The sequence below is a fragment of the Leiobunum rupestre genome, chromosome 5, assembly GCF_980474605.1.
Source record: "Leiobunum rupestre chromosome 5, qqLeiRupe1.1.hap1, whole genome shotgun sequence".
Taxonomy (NCBI): Eukaryota; Metazoa; Arthropoda; class Arachnida; order Opiliones; family Sclerosomatidae; genus Leiobunum; species Leiobunum rupestre.
Genome location: NC_143388.1, coordinates 63554789 through 63572851, shown reverse-complemented (window position 1 = coordinate 63572851; position 18063 = coordinate 63554789). Strand labels below are relative to the sequence as shown.

Sequence of the window (18063 nt, the reverse complement as noted above, 5' to 3'; positions counted from 1 at the left end):
CGTGCATTTGACAAAGTGATTGTTGAAAAAAGTGGAATATTGGAATTGCTAGAAGTCGGTGACAATGTAATGGCTGACAAAGGATTTTTAATCAGCAAAATGTTGGAAGAGAAACAGTGTACACTAAATATTCCACCTTTAAAAAAATCTAATAGAGAGCAATTTACGGAAGAGGAAGTAATTGAGACAAGGAGAATTGCTGAGCTACGAATTCATGTTGAAAGGTCTATAGGTCGAATCAGAAACTTTCACATATTAGACTAATCAGTCAAATATTTAGTGTTTGCGCTAATTTGACAAACATAAACAAACCTATAATTAGTTAATTTTGCAAATTCTTTAAATTTAAAATTTTTTATCAATAAATTAATGCACTTTCCACTTATTTCCACTTTAATGCAAACACTAACATTTAAAAATATACAAAACGTTTTTAAGTTTTCTTCCCCATCCTGCGGTCTGGTTCCTACGCCTTGGTCGTAAGGTTTAGTTTTATCACAGTAAAAATTTTCTATTGCTTCTACGTATTGTATTTTTTTCGAATTAGATTTTAATACTATTCCTTTTTCTTTCAACAACATTTAAAGTTGCTTAATAGTGTAGTTATTGAAGTTTTTAGACATGACTAGGCTATACTACCACCTTCCTATTTGAAAATTAAGGAAACATAAGCCACATAGTCATTTCTACGCATGCGTGAATAAATTAGCGAAAAGGCTCATTCTCTTGGCCTTATTACTATTATCCATTACAATTCAAAAATATTTAAAGCTTTTATTATTTAATATCATTAAAATTTATTAAAAAAATAAATATGTTACTAAATAACAAGTTTGGTTTCTTTTCCAAATGCATAATATTCTGAACCATTTGAATTATTAAGACAAAATTTAAAATTATTTGAAAAATTTAAATACATACCGTCACGCTTAACTCGTGAGTCCTAAGCACACCAAAACGTTGATAATTAATCAAACCCCTGGCCTTTTCTGCAATGTTACGGTAAAGCAATTAGAAATATAATTTTTACTCCATTTTTATGGATTATTTATAACTGCAATATCTTTAAAACGGGATTTTTTAATTATAAGTCCCTGAGCCCCATTTTTTTTTATTAAAAAAAAGGTTAAGATGCTAGGGATTCAATGGTGCAAAAAAGATTTATCGGAAACAATTATTCGTGGAGTTATGGAAATTCAAAGTTAAGACTTTGTTCCCTATGTTTTTGAGCATTGCACTGAATATTCAAGTGGGGATTTTTTAACAATAGGTATTATTGTGTGTTGTTTTTAATTTTTTTTTGGTTTGTTATTTATCAAGGATTACAGTAATGCAAAAAGTTTTAACCGCAATTTATTATTTAAAAAGATATGATCAATGTAAAATTGTTACTTGCCAGCAATTTTTACAACGGAAAATACGACATATTTCGAGATTAGTGTACGTGCTGGATGAGGTAGGACTGGTTACGAGGACGGTTCTTTAAATTCCTCGATTTTAATCCTTTTTGGATAACGTAGGGCTGATGACGAAAAAGAAAAAGGCTGAAATGCAAAACAGTACCAACTTTTAAGGGTTGGGAATTTTCCCCGCATTTCAACGCTTTTTAAGCTTTTTTTAACCATACTATGTCATATTATATGTCCTCTGTGTGATGTAGACTTAAAAAATGTCGAATTTATTCGAAGAATTGGCGCCTCCCCAACCCCATACTAAAAAAAGCTATGGGCCATCTATAACGCAACTTAGAGGACAGCCTGACGCATCAACTATCGTCAACCCGATATAAATCCAACTAACTTAATAATATAAATAACCTAACCAAACCTAACCTATTTTCCCCGCCAAAACCTCTAAAATGCGTTGAAATACGGCGAAAATACCTTAAATAAAAAAACAAGGGCTGTAGTTTACTTCTGCCCCAATACTAATTTTGGTTGACGTAGAACTGATGAAGACGAGTTTTTAAGTTTGATCTATACTAATATTTGTTAATCTTATTGATTGTAGTTTACATCTGCCCCAATACTAGTTTTGGATTACGTAGTGTTCGCGACGATTGTATTAATAGTTGTAGACTAGAATATTGATGTTCATATTGATTATATACGTAGCAGCTACAAAAGAGCGAGAAATGGCTTGTTTCAATGCTTGTTAGGTTAAGGTTAGGTTAAGTAAGGTAAGGTTAGGTTAGCAATTTCTGGTTCTTTGTAGCAGATCCGTATCATTTCACCGATTCTTGCGAAATCCAACTCGCCAAGACCTCAACTAAATCCCAACCTCGGGAAAGGAGAAAACTTGGTTCTCTCTCTCTGGGCACTTTTTAAAACTAGCTCATCGTTCTTTTAAAAACTTAAAACGAAACCTCCGCTTTCCCAACCACTTGTAATCTCGGACGTGGGGATTTCTACCCACATCGCGAACATCATATTTGTGTACTTACAAACGCTACTTACAATATCATACATTGCTAGCAAAAATAAGGATGGAAAAAGGATTTGGCAACCATCGTACCAAGAAAATATTTAAAACGCTATAGGAAATGAGGGGGATGAACTTAGGATTAGTGAAAGCTTGCATTTAGCAGAACATACCACGGGAAACCGACGTTCTTGGCCAAAAACGCCAAGCTTCCCATTGGGGAAAAACCCAACCCTTATTCTCCGAATGACCAGTACGTGGAGAAAACAAGATTGGCCTAACCCATATCTATATAGTCTGTAGTGTATTACTAACCCATATCTATATAGTCTGTAGTGTATTATCTTAATCATGTATATACGGACGAAGTCTGCACGTTCCAATTTGCTATTGAAAAAGTTAAGTGTCATGTTCTATCTTCTATGACACTCTGCCTTTGAGACATGGCAGTCATTCTTGTCTCGTATACCACCAATTTTAGCAAGGTTTTGTCCTTAGACGAATAATGAAAGCTTTCACGTACCCTGTTCCGTAGTTGCAGGTACTGTATACCATCCACAATCCTTGCTGATTTGGAGCAGGAATCGTAAGTCGGTTGAGCCCAAATTAGCTACAAGAATAATGCGGTATATTTTCAAATATGGAATTAATTATATAATGAGATAATATTGCGAAGAAAGAAAGTTTGGAAACTTCATTGGATTAAATCTTTTTCGAGGATGCTTAGCAGCACCACGGAGAAGTAGAAATATCTTTCTTTTGTAAGCTTTTCATCTCTGATGTTTTATTTGAGTATTTTGAGTTCAAAATCATTAATAAGTTCAAGAAGTCTATTATTAATAATGTGATAATTATTCATTTTCCTGTACTGCTCATGTTATGCTTTGGAAAGATTTTAGAATAAAGTTTCGGAGAAAAATAATTTAAAGAAAATTTTTAGTTTTTTTTGGGTTATTTCAATCGAGTCTTCTCGGATTATTTTATAATTTGCTAATTCACCAGCCCATTTATTGAACACATATTGGTAACCACACCATTTTGAATCAGGAATCTAAAGTTAAAAAAAAATGGTTCATTGGAAATAAATTACTTAATAACCGTAGCAGTTTTTGAATTTTAACCCTTTCTTAATTCGTTGGAAGTAGAGTAATATTCCGTGGATTTCTTTATTTCTACATCTATACGATCAATTGACGGATTCACAAATTACAAAGACACAAACAAATTTAATGAACCCTTTAGCGGTTCGATTTCAATGCTATTTTTTCCTCTAAATGACAACAATATAAACGGGAAGGGAAAATATTCTGATTAACAAAAAAACTTAACATTTCTAAGACTATATTGTAACGGACCCCTGGGAAACGCCAGATGCCCAGGGGCTATTCTCAGGCGATCGTTAGCCGCTATACCGAACAAAACATTTCGTTAGGAGCCATAGTGGTGATTCTGAGGCGTGCGGAAGAGAGTTTGTTCGGAAACGACAATTCAAAATTGTCGGTAGCGTAACGACAGGTTTTCATTTAAAACCAAATTTAAAATGGCGGCGGATGTAATTCGAAGTGAAATATTGCGATTGGCAATGATTGCAGATGAATTACAACAACGGCAAAGAGTATCTAGAGATAGAGCACAAGCTTTTGAACTTGATGAATATAGGTTTCAAATACACTTTAGGATTAAAAACCCTTAGCAATGGATATTTGTGCTACGTTTGAAAATCGGTAAAAATGCTTTGGGAATCCCTCCAAATATTAAGGTAATAATATAATTAATACTTATAATTATATTTTATTTTATGCTAAATTTATAATTAAATTTTAGATACTTAATAGTCCAGGCAACGAAAAGGTATAGAGGGAAATGTTGGGAACACAATTTTTGACTTGGTAACTTTGTTTGGACTAGTTAGGAGGTGAACATATTAAAAGTCCCCGCCTGTAGCCCTTGAGCCGGGGGGCAGGATGGGGTTTGAAGGTTCCATTTTTCGGTTTTTCGCTTATATCTCGGAAACTATGCGTCCTAGCGACATGGTCACTCTATACACAATGAAAGCTGATTAAATTTTCTACAGGTCTTACTCATTCACGGTTTTTGATATCTTGCATAGTTTTCGAGATATCCGCTCTTGAAAGTCTGTAATTTTGGAAGAAAAAAAAATTTTGCCTCACATTTTTTGCTCTTTTTGACCGGATAACCCTTCAACGATGCACCCAAAAAAATAAATTCCGCCCATAGGGTTGCAGAGCATTAAATTCACTTCAATAATATATATTACTTTACTATTTTATCTATTTTCCTTCCAATGTTAAAGCAATTTCAGTGTTGAGCGTGAAATCTGAAGTTTTGCGACAACTTCCGAATAATGAATCTTTCAATTTCTCACCATTCCCATTCAACGTATTGGCCAAAATATGCACCATTATGTACACATAGTGAGTACTGAACGTCTAAATAGCACAGATACTCATTTTAGAATATATACTAGTGGGGCCGCTGACCAGGCGACCAGCATCCTCACACTTAATTAAAGAAGACCTAGACCATTTTAATGGAAAAATATGTTGCTATGACCAACGTTGTGCATATATGAGTGTCTATAAGGCATTGGGATAGTGACGAGAAGTGAAGTCACATTGGCTAGTTGGCTGATTTTGCCATCACCCCTCTCTTTACTGGCTTTTAAAGGGAAACTATCCCTTTTTCACCCACTTTAGAAACATAAGGACCCGATGCAGTCACTTCCTCAACACATACAAAACACTTGCTGGTCATTTTGACGACACAACGCTCATGACATCGTTGGGATATTAAAACAAGTGTTCCGCTATTTACTTATGCATCGTACGCTCCACTACCACCCAACAGCGGCTGCTCAAATTGGGTATGCGTGTTGTACGCTCCAAAATATGCGTAGACTTAAATCATAAACGACATTTTCACTAAAACAGAATCAAGTGAAAGTGATACTGACGATGAGCTAATAGTTGCAAAGAGGAGATTAAGAGAGAGACGAAGACAAATAAAACATGAACGTAGAGCACTAGTAATTGATGTTCCGGAATATGTACCTACTGGGTCAAATTAAAAATTTCTTCGAGGAGGACAAGAACTTAAGCAACTCCTTGTAAGGCGCTTTCGTTGCAGGTTTTAAATAGTTTATCAAATAAAGTACTCAGTTTTTATTTTGCTAATTAATAATGATATTTTTTTTATTGAGTGAAATTAAGAGGCTCTTAAAGTTTAAAATGTACAATGTTTATTTAAAATCCCACTCAAAACTTTTGAGCGAAGGACATCAGTCGAGGAACTAGGTTATCACTAATATAAAAATAATTTTGCACAAATAACTTCTTTTTTTAAAACTGCTATTTAATTTATCATGACCACTATTTGCCATATTCTGGGCAATTACCCACAACGCAACAGCTATTTTCTCTATAATATTTACTTTTTCCTGTTCTATTATGTTTCTTTTTTCCAATTCAGTTTGTATTCCCTTGTAAATGCTGTTTAAAAGTTTCAGTTGCTCTCTCATAATTCTCACTATTTTCTGTCGGAGCATATTTTCCTAATTAAAAAATAGATTAATACTTCACGTTACTTAAAAATGCTTATTAAAATTTAAAATCACTTTTTCTTTTGCAAAGCTGATCATCAAGTTTCAAATTGTGAGTTGATTCCTATAATATCACAATATTATTAATAATTAATTTGGCACATGACCCTTGACCTATTTATTATATTACCATTGTATACATGTTTGCTTCTATTTAAATTAGCAACACATTCTCTTAAACTTGGATCAGGGTCATAACCTTCACCAAATGTATATGGCTCAATATCATGCAATGTATCGAAGCTAATAATTGGGTAATTAGTAGCTTTCTCATATTGATTTTCAATCTTATTAACCACATTAAATGGCATAGGCCTCTCTACCGCAAACCGGCCGGAAAGTCCCGGATCCTACTGGTCCCCCTAATCGGACTCCGGTCCCCCCTAATTCGCAAACAATCGCTCGCTTCTGTTGACTTCGGTATAAAAGCCCCTGTCGCCAGTCTATTGGAGAGAGAAGTGGAGTGGGACTCGAGTGACCGCTACGACCAACCGCAGCTAGCAGGAAGAAACATTTCGCCACTACCCTGCCCTCCAAAGCCGCCCATCCGGGAACCACCACCGGTCCGTCCACCGACCGCTGTGACCCACCATTATGACCTTCGACCGCGCCGTATTCGGTCTTCTACAACTCTTTTATTCAGAGGGACGAATAAAGTATATAAACCTAAATACGCCGTTTCAATATTAAGCGATGTTTCTTGTGTGAAGTTTCAGTGTACAAGCAATCGGGAAACAAACACGAAGGTTTTTTTTTAATTATGGGCCGGCGACAGGGGCTTTTATACCCCAGTCACGAACAGGGTATGCGAAAGCTTTTATTATTTCATGACAAAGCCTAGCTAAAATAGGTGGTATACGAGACATGATGGCTGCCATGTCTCAAAGGCAGAGTGTGATTGGGGACAGAAGATGACACTTTACTTTTTCAATAGCAAATTTGTTTTATAGAAATTTGTTCGCAATCAACTATAAAAAGCCACACCGCTTTTTAAATATCTTGGGTTAATTAATCCTATTGTACCTCCTGATATAACATCAGACCAATCATGTTATGTCGTTAAAAAACCTTATTTCGGAGGCTTGCGATGAAAGATAGAGAAATTCAAACGCCAGTGTGATATTTAAATATAATTTTCCTCAAGTCGAAGTTAGTTATGATAATTCACAATCCGTAAAAAAATAACCCTTTATCAATTTCTATAGTGCAATGGTTGCATGCTAGGCACTACAAGTTTTTAATAGATAACTCAACCTTTGATAATAGAATGTGCAATGACCGTAAACTGGAAAAATGATTCTTTCTTTGGTTTCTTTGTATCATAAACCAGTCGGTTTTGCAACTTTCCTTTTTTAAATGAAATTCTATCGATAAATATAATTGCCATTTATATGGCCAGATATAAAAAATGAAAAGTGGATTTGGCAAAAGATAGTTATAAACCATGTTATATCAAATTGGAACGTGCAGACTTTATCCGAATTCACATTATTAAGATTAAGACTTGTACACTTTGAACGAAAACGTTGAGGCTCCTACCGAGTTTTTTCAGTTAACCTAACACCTTTTCCAGGAATGGACAGCAAAAAAGGCCAGAAAGATTTCTTCCATGTTGAAATTTTGACGACCTTGTCCACGAAATCTGGGGTGCCGTTTCCGTAGTTGTCGTAGTCTCGAACAGCTCCGAGAACGGTGTTGTGGCTTGGTCTTCAGTCAGAATAAGTCAAATGTTTAGTATTCACTATCCTATCAGCGTTACGATTCGTAAAATAACTCGACATTAAAAGAGCGCTGCTTAAAAGTATAAAGTGGCCTAGTCTCAGAGATGTTGATTAGACTCAATAAATGTTAGAAAGTTGTTTGAAACTGAAATATTTCGCTTTTAATAGTACTTGACAATCGACTTCTGCGCAAAAGCAACTGAAAATGTTTTATTAGCAGGACTCATTTGCATAAATCACCTGCAAAAACCTATTTTAAGAATTTTTTAAATTTTTGTACAAAACTGGCTATTGCCGTTATTGAAAACTTGTTTGTTCATCACCTCGTATCTTCATGAAAAATAGGTCTTTTTCAGTTGAATTATTTTCTTTGGACATTATCGACAGTTATATACAACTTTTTCTTTGAAATTTTTTGTCTGGCACCCTCCCGCCAAATATTTTTTTAAACAACGTGAAAATTTTTCCAATTTTTCTGAAACGTTTAATTTTAAGCGTTCCCATACTAGACATATTACCCAGAAATTTCTTAACTGTTACTATTGTAGGTTTTGAGAAAAATGCCCAGTCAGAAAAAAAAACACATTATATAGCCATTAGAAAATAACATCCAATCATGGTTTTGAAAATGCAAGCACAAATACATCTGGACATAAGCAACCCCCATATTTTTGTTTTACTTAAGTAGGGAAAGGTAGGAATTTGCGTATAAAACTATGGAATCAAACAGCTAAGCGACGAACTATAAAGTCCAACGAAGGAAAGTTCTTGAACAGGGGACTCTACCCCTCGAAACGCATTAGCAATAACAACCCAAATCTCCCCTTGCTCTTTTTATCATCTTTACGAAATACTGATGTTTATGGGATAAGCCCTTGAACTTCCTAAATTTTTTTTTGAAATAATACGTCGTAAAATATTTTATCCTAAACTTTCGCGGGGGACACGAGAGTTCGTCATATGTGGTGTATTTCAAACAAAATAATCGGAAGCTGGCTACACCAATTTTTTTAGCTAGGAAACATATGACTAAGCGCTGTTTCTCTAAAACCGAAAAAGGCATGTGGTGAGATACTACACAATAAGAAGCTTATTATTTATTTAAGAAAATTGTGAAAAAGAAAGTTGTTTATTATGTACGAAATAAAATGCTGTGGAGGTGCTAATATACACGTCAATGTTTTATTTAAGTTTTTCGAATATTACAATACAAAATGACAATAAATACTTTCGAACAAAGACAGATAACTAAAGCGTTAGCTATCGTAAAACACAGTTAATAATTTTGGCTCAAATACAAAATGTCAAGTGACTGATTTTTTTTAACTTAAGCATTCTTGAGATGAGTGTGTATAGATACGGTAAGCAGTGCAACTGCATTTATCAAGATTTAAAGTGTATAACGGTTAAAACTAATCGCAATTTATTGATGCCAGAATAATTTAGCTATTTCTAGACACGAAGTAGAAATAGAGGCAGTATATGTTTGTAAAGAGCAACATAGAAATGGGAAAAAGGAATTTCGAAACTCTGTCGACTGGATTTGAGGTGCAAACTTCAATTTTCATCCCAAGCTTTGGAAAGTTCCTTTTTGCCAATATTTTTAAATAGGTCTTCCGAAAAATCCGAGACAAAATCTTGGATAATAATTTCAATTTTCGCTTTTCTTCGCTCTGAGTTTGTCTAGGCACGCTCGTCCAGGATATTTGTCCTTTGCCATTTGAAAATAGAGTATCTCGAACCTTATCAGAAATAAAAAAATTAACACACTTAAATACTCGCGAAAAATGCATTTTAAAATGTATCCCAAAATTTAAAACAATGAAAGCTTTTCAACTAATGTTATAAAGAGTCCGCAATTTTTGGGCTATCAGTGCCATAAGGTTAACTAAGCTGGAACCTATTTGCCCACCGAGAACAGGCACCCATGTACCACAAGGGGGAGGGGATATTCTCGGGCAAATAAGAAGCTCGAATCTTAGGGGCCCTTCCATAGCTTAATACGGGGTAGTAACATTAAACTCACTGTCAAGAATAATAATCGAACTGTACTGCATTAATATTATGGCACCCGCGTTGATTTAACAAGGAGACTACCCGAGGTGTAACTCACCGATTTTATTCCAACTCGGGCCTTAAGTAGGCCTTAATGAATAATGAAAATTCCCAAAAGGAAAAGTTTCAACGGGCATTAGTTTTGCCATGGCAACCGAAAATATTTTTGACAACACAAAATGGAAAATTCCTTACCGAAAAAACATGGGATTTATCACATTTAAGATTTTTTTCAATAAAATCAATTTTTATTAATTTTCTATCAAATCATTTGCATTTTTACTTATTTTCACCAAATTAAAAAAATTAATAAAATTTTGAAAAAAATTTTTTCGTCAATTTTGATCAATTTTTTTTAGTTTTTGAAATTTAAATCATTTCAAAATCCCATGTTTTTCATTAAGGAATAATCCATTTTAAGTTGTCAAAAAAAATTCGGTTGCCATGGCAAAACTAATGCCCATTGAAACTTTTCCTTTCAGGAATTTTCATGATTCGTTAAGGCCTACTTAAGCCCCGGGTAGTCTCCTAGTAAGTAGAAATACAGCCACGTGGTTTCGTTACTACTATCGAACTGAATGGGAGTAATATCATAATAGCATTACTTAACAAAAGTTGTTCGGCAGTAACTTAGAAGGTACAAATCAGTATTCCATATGCCGATATTGTAACATCAGGAGTTCATACCTCGAACTTGGAATGGTTATCTCGCCTGATTTCCGTCTCTATCTAGGGGAACGTTTTTTTTTTCATCATTTTGACGTCAGAGCATACGTGTTTTCTCATACGATTTTCAATGGTATTAAATCTTAGTTCCGGAACATTTCATCCCCCAGTGTCGAAAAAGGGTTCAAACATCTTTTTGCTTTTCCCTTCGCTAGCCCCGTATTGATAGCGACGGTCACCTCGTAATTCGGACTTCGCGGTTATCAAGGACATTGTAACTGCTGACAATTTTGACAGCGCTAACAATGCCGGACTTAATCCTTCCACATGGAGAGGTCGGGAGAGCGAGCTGACCCGTCGCTATCTATTGGAATTTCTAAACACCAATGATAACAGCAAAGCCTACACTACACTAAACTGACGAAACTAATAACGAGTCATAATACATTGATTACAATAACAAACGTTTATTAATTAAAACATATTAAGAGTGAATACTGTGCAAGACGGAATGACAGAACATAATGCTTCTATAAACGCTGTTGAGCGGATATACAGGGTCTTTTTTTTTGCTCGGAAAAGTGTTTTTTTTTCAAAAACTATTTATAGTACCGATTTCAAATTTGAAAGGTCAATTCTCTATACCGGGGGACATCAGTTTGAGAAATTTGAGCGTTTTCGGTAATGTTTTTCACCAATTTTGAAAAATTATTTTTCGACCACTAGGTGCGAGATAAAAAATTTCTATTATAAAGTTGTAGGCCGTCATCGAAAACCCTTAAAAATTGTTCACTCGACGAAAAACAATTTATTTATCAGTGAAAATTCGAGCTTGAAAAATTTACAAGTTGGTGAAGCCAAATTACGATTGTTTGAAACGATAATTGAAACCGAATTACCTAATCCAGTTGAAACTTTGGTTAAAAAAACGACCGGATTTAAAAAACACGAGGCTATAGGTCAATCCTAAACATGCATTGGGTATTTAAAGGAAAACTTTGGGAGATTATTATCAGTGTTTGATAATATTTCGACCAATGCCTCGTTGTTCAGTAGCTGAGCGTACCGAGATATTTGCCATTTACTATGGAGAAGCAGCGCAAAACCTTAGAAGAGTGACTGAAATCTTCGCAGAAAGACATCCAAATGGAGCACCATCTGTAAATACAGTAAGACGAGCAATTCACGATTTCAATCAATTTGGTCACTTGCAACCTAGGTTTCGCGGATTGGGTCAACCGGATTTAGACTTCGAGAACAATGTACTCGCGTACTTTGTGGCATATCCTCGTCACAGTTGCGCTAACGCCGCTGCTGATTTGGGTTGTTCTGCAAATCGTGTGTGGAAAATTCTTCGTAAGAATCGCTATCACCCATACAGAGCTACGCTCCACCAAGGACTAATTGACGGAGACCATCAAAGACGTTATGAATTTAGCAACTGGTTACTAAATGCTGTCCAAGAAGATAGACAATTTTTGCGCCATGTTTTGTTCTCCGACGAAACGTCATTTTCTAAAGATGGGCCCTTTAATCATCAAAACAGCCATCTTTGGTCTGACATCAACCCACATTGGGGTTTTGAATATCATCACCAGGTTCAATTTGAACGGGTCAATGTTTGGGTTGGACTTGTTGGAAACCGTTTGATTGGTCCCTTTTTCCTGCCGACGAACCTCAACGGCCAAAGGTATTTACATTTTCTACAGAACGAACTGAGTGACGCAATCGACGACCTTCCATTGGCTGAAAGACGTCAGTTGTGGTTTCAGCAAGATGGCGCCCCTCCGCATTTTTCCCGGCAAGTAACTGAGCACCTCAACAACGAGTTTCCTGAAAGGTGGATAAGGAGAAATGGTCCAGTGCATTGGCCAGCAAGGTCACCTGACCTAACACCGCTGGATTATTTTCTCTGGGGATTCGTTAAAGCAAAGGTATACGCCACGCCCATTGAAACTAGGGAGGAACTCATTAGACGAATAATCAGTGCTTGCCGAGACGTCACACCAGAAATGGTAGAGAAAGCGTTTGAGAACTTAATTGTTCGCGCACAAACCTGTGTTGCAGCCAATGGTGATATTATTGAAAATGTTTTGTAAAAATTTATGTGAATAAAATATCTGCATTTAAAAACCAAACGTGTACATTTTTTCAAGTGTGAAAACTCTACTACGTTTGTATTAGACTTGTTCCCTTTTCAATTATCGTTTCAAACAATCGTAATTTGGCTTCACCAACTTGTAAATTTTTCAAGCTCGAATTTTCACTGATAAATAAGTTGTTTTTCGTCGAGTGAACAATTTTTAAGGGTTTTCGATGACGGCCTACAACTTTATAATAGAAATTTTTTATCTCGCACCTAGTGGTCGAAAAATAATTTTTCAAAATTGGTGAAAAACGTTACCGAAAACGCTCAAATTTCTCAAACTGATGTCCCCTGGTATAGAGAATTGACCTTCCAAATTTGAAATCGGTACTATAAATAGTTTTTGAAAAAAAACACTTTTCCGAGCAATAAAAAAGACCCTGTATATATATATATTAGGTTAAAAAATAATAAACAAGATTAGCAATCATTAAAAAGAATATCTTATTTACATTTAACATTTTAACCTGTTAAAAAACGAAACGGGAAAAAGCCGATAACGTTTCTTATCTTCAACACTCGCCCTCGATGAAGACTTTTTCATGGTAACGTAGGTTGAGTTTTTGACGTAGACGAATGAAGACTTCTGCGGACAGAGACTTGGCGAATATGTCCGCTAGTTGTTCTTCACTTGGGACATACATGACGTTGATAATGCCCTCTTCAGCCAGTTCACGAACGTAGTATTGACGAATACTTATATGTTTCGTTCGGCGATGAAACTCCGGATTTTTTTATGAGTTTGATGGCTCCTGCGTTGTCGACTCGTAGTGTCGGGACATTCGTCTACGACCCCCAGGAATGACTTAACCCGTTCAATCCAGACGACATCTTTCACTGCTTCGGTGGCAGCTACCAGCTCGGCCTCGGTGGTTGATATGGCAACGGATTGTTGCTTTCTGCTCGCCCAAATGACTGGAGTTGTACCGATTACGCATAGTACTCCAGACGTTGAACGTTTCGTCTTTTCGCAGCCAGCATAGTCAGCGTCGCTGTAAGGGTTTGTCGTCATGGAGTCGCCTGCCTTGAATAGGAGATCAAGTGTTGTGGTCCCTCTGAGATATCGAAAGATTCTCTTAACCCAGTTCCAGTCAGTGACTGTGGGATTGGCCATGGCTTGAGATGCTCGATTTACAGCGTATTCTATGTCAGGTCGTGTTCCTGTCGCTGCGTATCTGAGACTTCCAATGGCTGAGGCATACATGGTTGTTGACTCGAAACTCTCTTGACTCTGACCGGTCGTGTCTGAACTTCCGGTGGGAGTTTTTACGGGTTTGCAGTCTTGCATGTTGAACCTCTCTTAGACTTTTTCGACATAGGCGCTCTGGTGTAGAAATATGGATCCATCTCTCAACGTATCGATTTTCAGGCCAAGGTAGGTTGACGCTCTTCCTGTGAGGATTTCGAATTCGTCACTGAAATTTTGGAGGAACTCGTCTACCGCTTTGATTGTACTTCCAGCGATCAGACCATCATCAACGTACATGATAAGGACCAAGAAACCGTCGTTGGTTGACAGGATATACAAGCATCGATCTCCATCAGCGCTTTTGAATCCATGGTTACGTAGGAACTCGTCGATTCGCTTGTTCCAGCATCGTGGAGATTGCTTTAGACCGTAGAGACTTCTCCGTAACTTCCAGACTCGTCCGCTACCGTCGTCGAAACCTTCGGGTTGGCGCAGGTAGATTTCTTCAAGTAGTTTTCCATGAAGAAATGCGGTCTTTACGTCAAATTGTCTGAGTGAAAGATTTTTCTTGGCGACCAGACTAAGAAAAATTCGTAACGTCTCGAAGCGAGCAACTGGTGCTAAAGTCTCGTCGTAGTCGATACCTTCTCGTTGCGTGTAGCCTTTTGCTACGAGCCGGGCTTTATATTTGATGACAGTTCCATCTTCATCATTCTTCTCTACGAAAAATCCAACGATTTCCGACGATTTTCCGACCAGGCGGAGGATCGACCATCTTGTAGACATCGTGCTTCTTCGTTGCCGAAAGCTCATCTGACATTGCCTTCTGCCATTCTATGGATTCGCTGCTTGAACGTGCGTCTCTTGCAGTCTGTGGTAGAGTATCACAGATCAGGAAAGCTTTATTTCCTGAATGACAGGTATGGCATAGCTGAACTCTCTTGAGTGTTGAACGATCTCCGAGTACCGGACCACTCTTCTCAGAGCGGTTGTCTGACATTTCGTCAGAGACTGTTGCCTCATTGTGTCCGGTAGCCACGTCTTCCGACGCTTCGACGGATTTGGTTGTCTCGTCGTTTGATGAGGACTCCCAAAGAGACAGGAATCCAGGAATCAGAAACGCACGTCTCGGGATTGAATTTGACATCTCGAGATCTTAGTACATCGTCCAGCTCTGGAACATAAACTCGATATCCGTCTGCATTGTCTTCATAGCCGACCAGGAAACCTTTAAACGCCTTCCGAGACAGCTTCTTTCGCTTCTCTTTTGGTATGTGGACAAAGCACTCGGTGCCAAACACACGCAGATGCTGGATCGATGGGTTTGTCTTCCCTGTCCACAATTCGAACGGCGTCTTCCCACCAATGCATGTAGGTGCTGTTCGGTTCAGGATATATACGGCCGTGTTCACCGCTTCAGCCCAGAGTTTCGGTGGTAAGTCCGATCTGGAATGCAACATGGCCCTTACAGACTCCATGATCGTACGATTTTCTCGTTCAGCGACCCCGTTCTGTTCGGGCGTGTATGGCATGGACTTACGGTGATGTAACCCTTCTTGAGACGTCTATTGACGGAACTCTTCGTTGACATATTCAGTACCATTATCCGTGACCAGCTCTTGTACTGTGTGATTCCGGGTTCGGCAAAAGGCAAGAAAATCTTTGAAACAGTTGACGACTTCGGATTTCTTCGTTAGGAAATATATGGCTCGAACACTGGAATCCTCGTCTTTGAATAGGAGGTAGTATTTCTTCCCCTTCATGGACGGTGTCGGTGATGGTCCCCAGAGATCTGAATGGATCCTTTCACCTGGTTTCGTAGCCTTCTCCAAACGAGTGCCGAAACTGTGCCTAGTCATCTTGCCGTAGATGCACCCTTCACAGAGTTTGTCAGACGTCTGGTTTAGAACTTCGTATCCGAGTCTCCGTAACGTCGCTGCTACATGCCGTTTATCTCGATGACCCATCCGTTCATGCCAGACTTGGAGATCTGCTTTCCGGTCATTTCTCGGATCTGCTGCGATGTGAGCGGAGCATGATGGCTGCTCGACTTTGATATCCATACGATACAGACTCTCGAACTTGCCAGGTACACTCTGTTTGAAAAGTCTTCGACAGCTGAAATTTTTGCCCTCTTTTTAATTCTGCTAGAAAACTATAATAGATAGCTCGATGAAACCAATTGCAACTTTTATTTATTTTCCAATATCTTTCGTTATTTATCGGTTTCGTCCGCCAAAAATTAATAGTTTGGCGGGAACCGTCGAAACTCATTTTTGACAACTGTTTAAATATTGGTTCTACGGCACTGACTCACGCGTTTTTGAATTCACAATGGTCGGTTCATATTTAGAAAGTGGAAAAATTATCCCTCTACAACCAACGGTTGAGAAGTTATCGCGTTTCCAAATTGTCGTCGAAGTTGCGTTATTTATAATCGCTTGATGCATTTTAGGTGTTTCCTAGTTTCGAGGAGAGTTTGGAAACGCTATAACTTCTCAACCGTTGGTTGTAGAGGGATAATTTTTCCACTTTCTAAATATGAATCGACCATTGTGAATTCAAAAACGCGTGAGTCAGTGCCGTAGAACCAATATTTAAACAGTTGTCAAAAATGAGTTTTGACGGTTCCGGCCAAACTATTAATTTTTGGCGGACGAAACCGATAAATAACGAAAGATATTGGAAAATAAATAAAAGTTGCAATAGGTTTCATCGAACTATCTATTATAGTTTTCTAGCAGAATTAAAAAGAGAGCAAAAATTTCAGCTGTCGAAGACTTTTCAAACAGAGTGTACACAAAGGTTCCTTTTGCCTCCGACAACTTCATAGAGACCGCAAGAATTTGCTGTGACCTTGAACTCCAGATTATTGTTTCTTTTCATTGCGCTTTTTAGCGAGAAAACATTACAGGCAAAGTCACGGGTGTGCCAGACATTGTGGACTACCTCTTGATAGAGCTTCTTTCCGATCCGGAATTGAATCCTTATGTCTCCTTCACCATCCGCTGTCATCTGCGTCTTGTTTCCAATCTGAAGAGTCGCTAGAGTAGCGAACTTGCGGAAGTTTAGGAACTTTGTGGCGTCGTTCGTGATATGCTGTGAAGCACCTGAGTCAAAGTACCATGCTGCTTCAGACAATGAGCAAGCAACGAGACCATTTGCTGCAATCAGACCCCCAATGCTGGTGCGATTACTTTCGTCAACGCTAGTCCTTCTAGGAGTTTAGTCTTCTGCTATGTGACCAAACTTTCGGAAATTGGTGCATTTTGGCTTACGTCTCATGACTTTCGTCTCGTTTGATGAGTGACCGTGATGACTTCCGGCATTGCGTTTCGCCATCAGACCGGAGGAATCTCTGAAAGCGTCACCTTCTCGAGTTGCACGGCCAATCAATAAACGTTCCAACTCTGCGACCGTCTGTTTTTCGGTTGGCAGCGTGTCCCAGAGCATACCGAATTCTCGATACTCATCCTGAGGTAGAGACTCGAAGATGCAGGCAATGAGGATGCAGTCGTCGAATGTAACGTTCTTCTCTGTCTGTGCCGTTGACAAGATGTCTGTCCAGAGAGAACACATCTGGGCAACGCGGGTGGCCATGTCGACGTCTGGTGACTTCGTAGTTCGCATAAGTTGCGCCAGAAGCTTACGCAGACGGTTGGAAGACTTCTGCTCGAAAATTTCAAGTAGCTTGTCGCACATCTCCTTTGGTGTCTCGCAATTGGTAATCATGTTTTGGACCTTCTTGGACAAGGCTGACCAGATGATACCCCGGACTGTACTGAATGCCACTCGGTATTTTTTCTTGTTTAAGGTGTATTCAGACTTCTCTTCTGCTGTTGCTGATAATAACGGCCCCGTGGGCTCAACCCATTCACCAGTCAATATCTCGTAAACGTCTCGTACGGTGAGGATGTCGACTATTTGTCGTTTCCAACTCCTCCAGTTCTCCGGACCAGACAGCTTTTCCACGTCTTGGCGAAGTAGACTATCCACGGTTGCTTTCGGGAACTGTTGACCAGGATACGGATTACTGTAATGGTAACTGGGACCAGGATACCGGATTCAGGAGGCAGTAGACTTGTTCATCAGTGTTGCTGTGGCGCAGTGGTAGCGTGCTGGGCCCATAACCTATTGGAGTTTCTAAACACCAATGATAACAGCAAAGCCTACACTACACTAAACTAACGAAACTAATAACGAGTCATAATACATTGATTAAAATAACAAACGTTTATTAACTAAA

General features: G+C 38.1%; 1 pseudogene; it reads right to left on the bottom strand.

The window, feature by feature from the left end:
• Positions 1–13325: 13325 nt before the first annotated feature.
• Positions 13326–13916, bottom strand: LOC149945583 (uncharacterized; annotated as a pseudogene).
• Positions 13917–18063: the final 4147 nt, after the last annotated feature.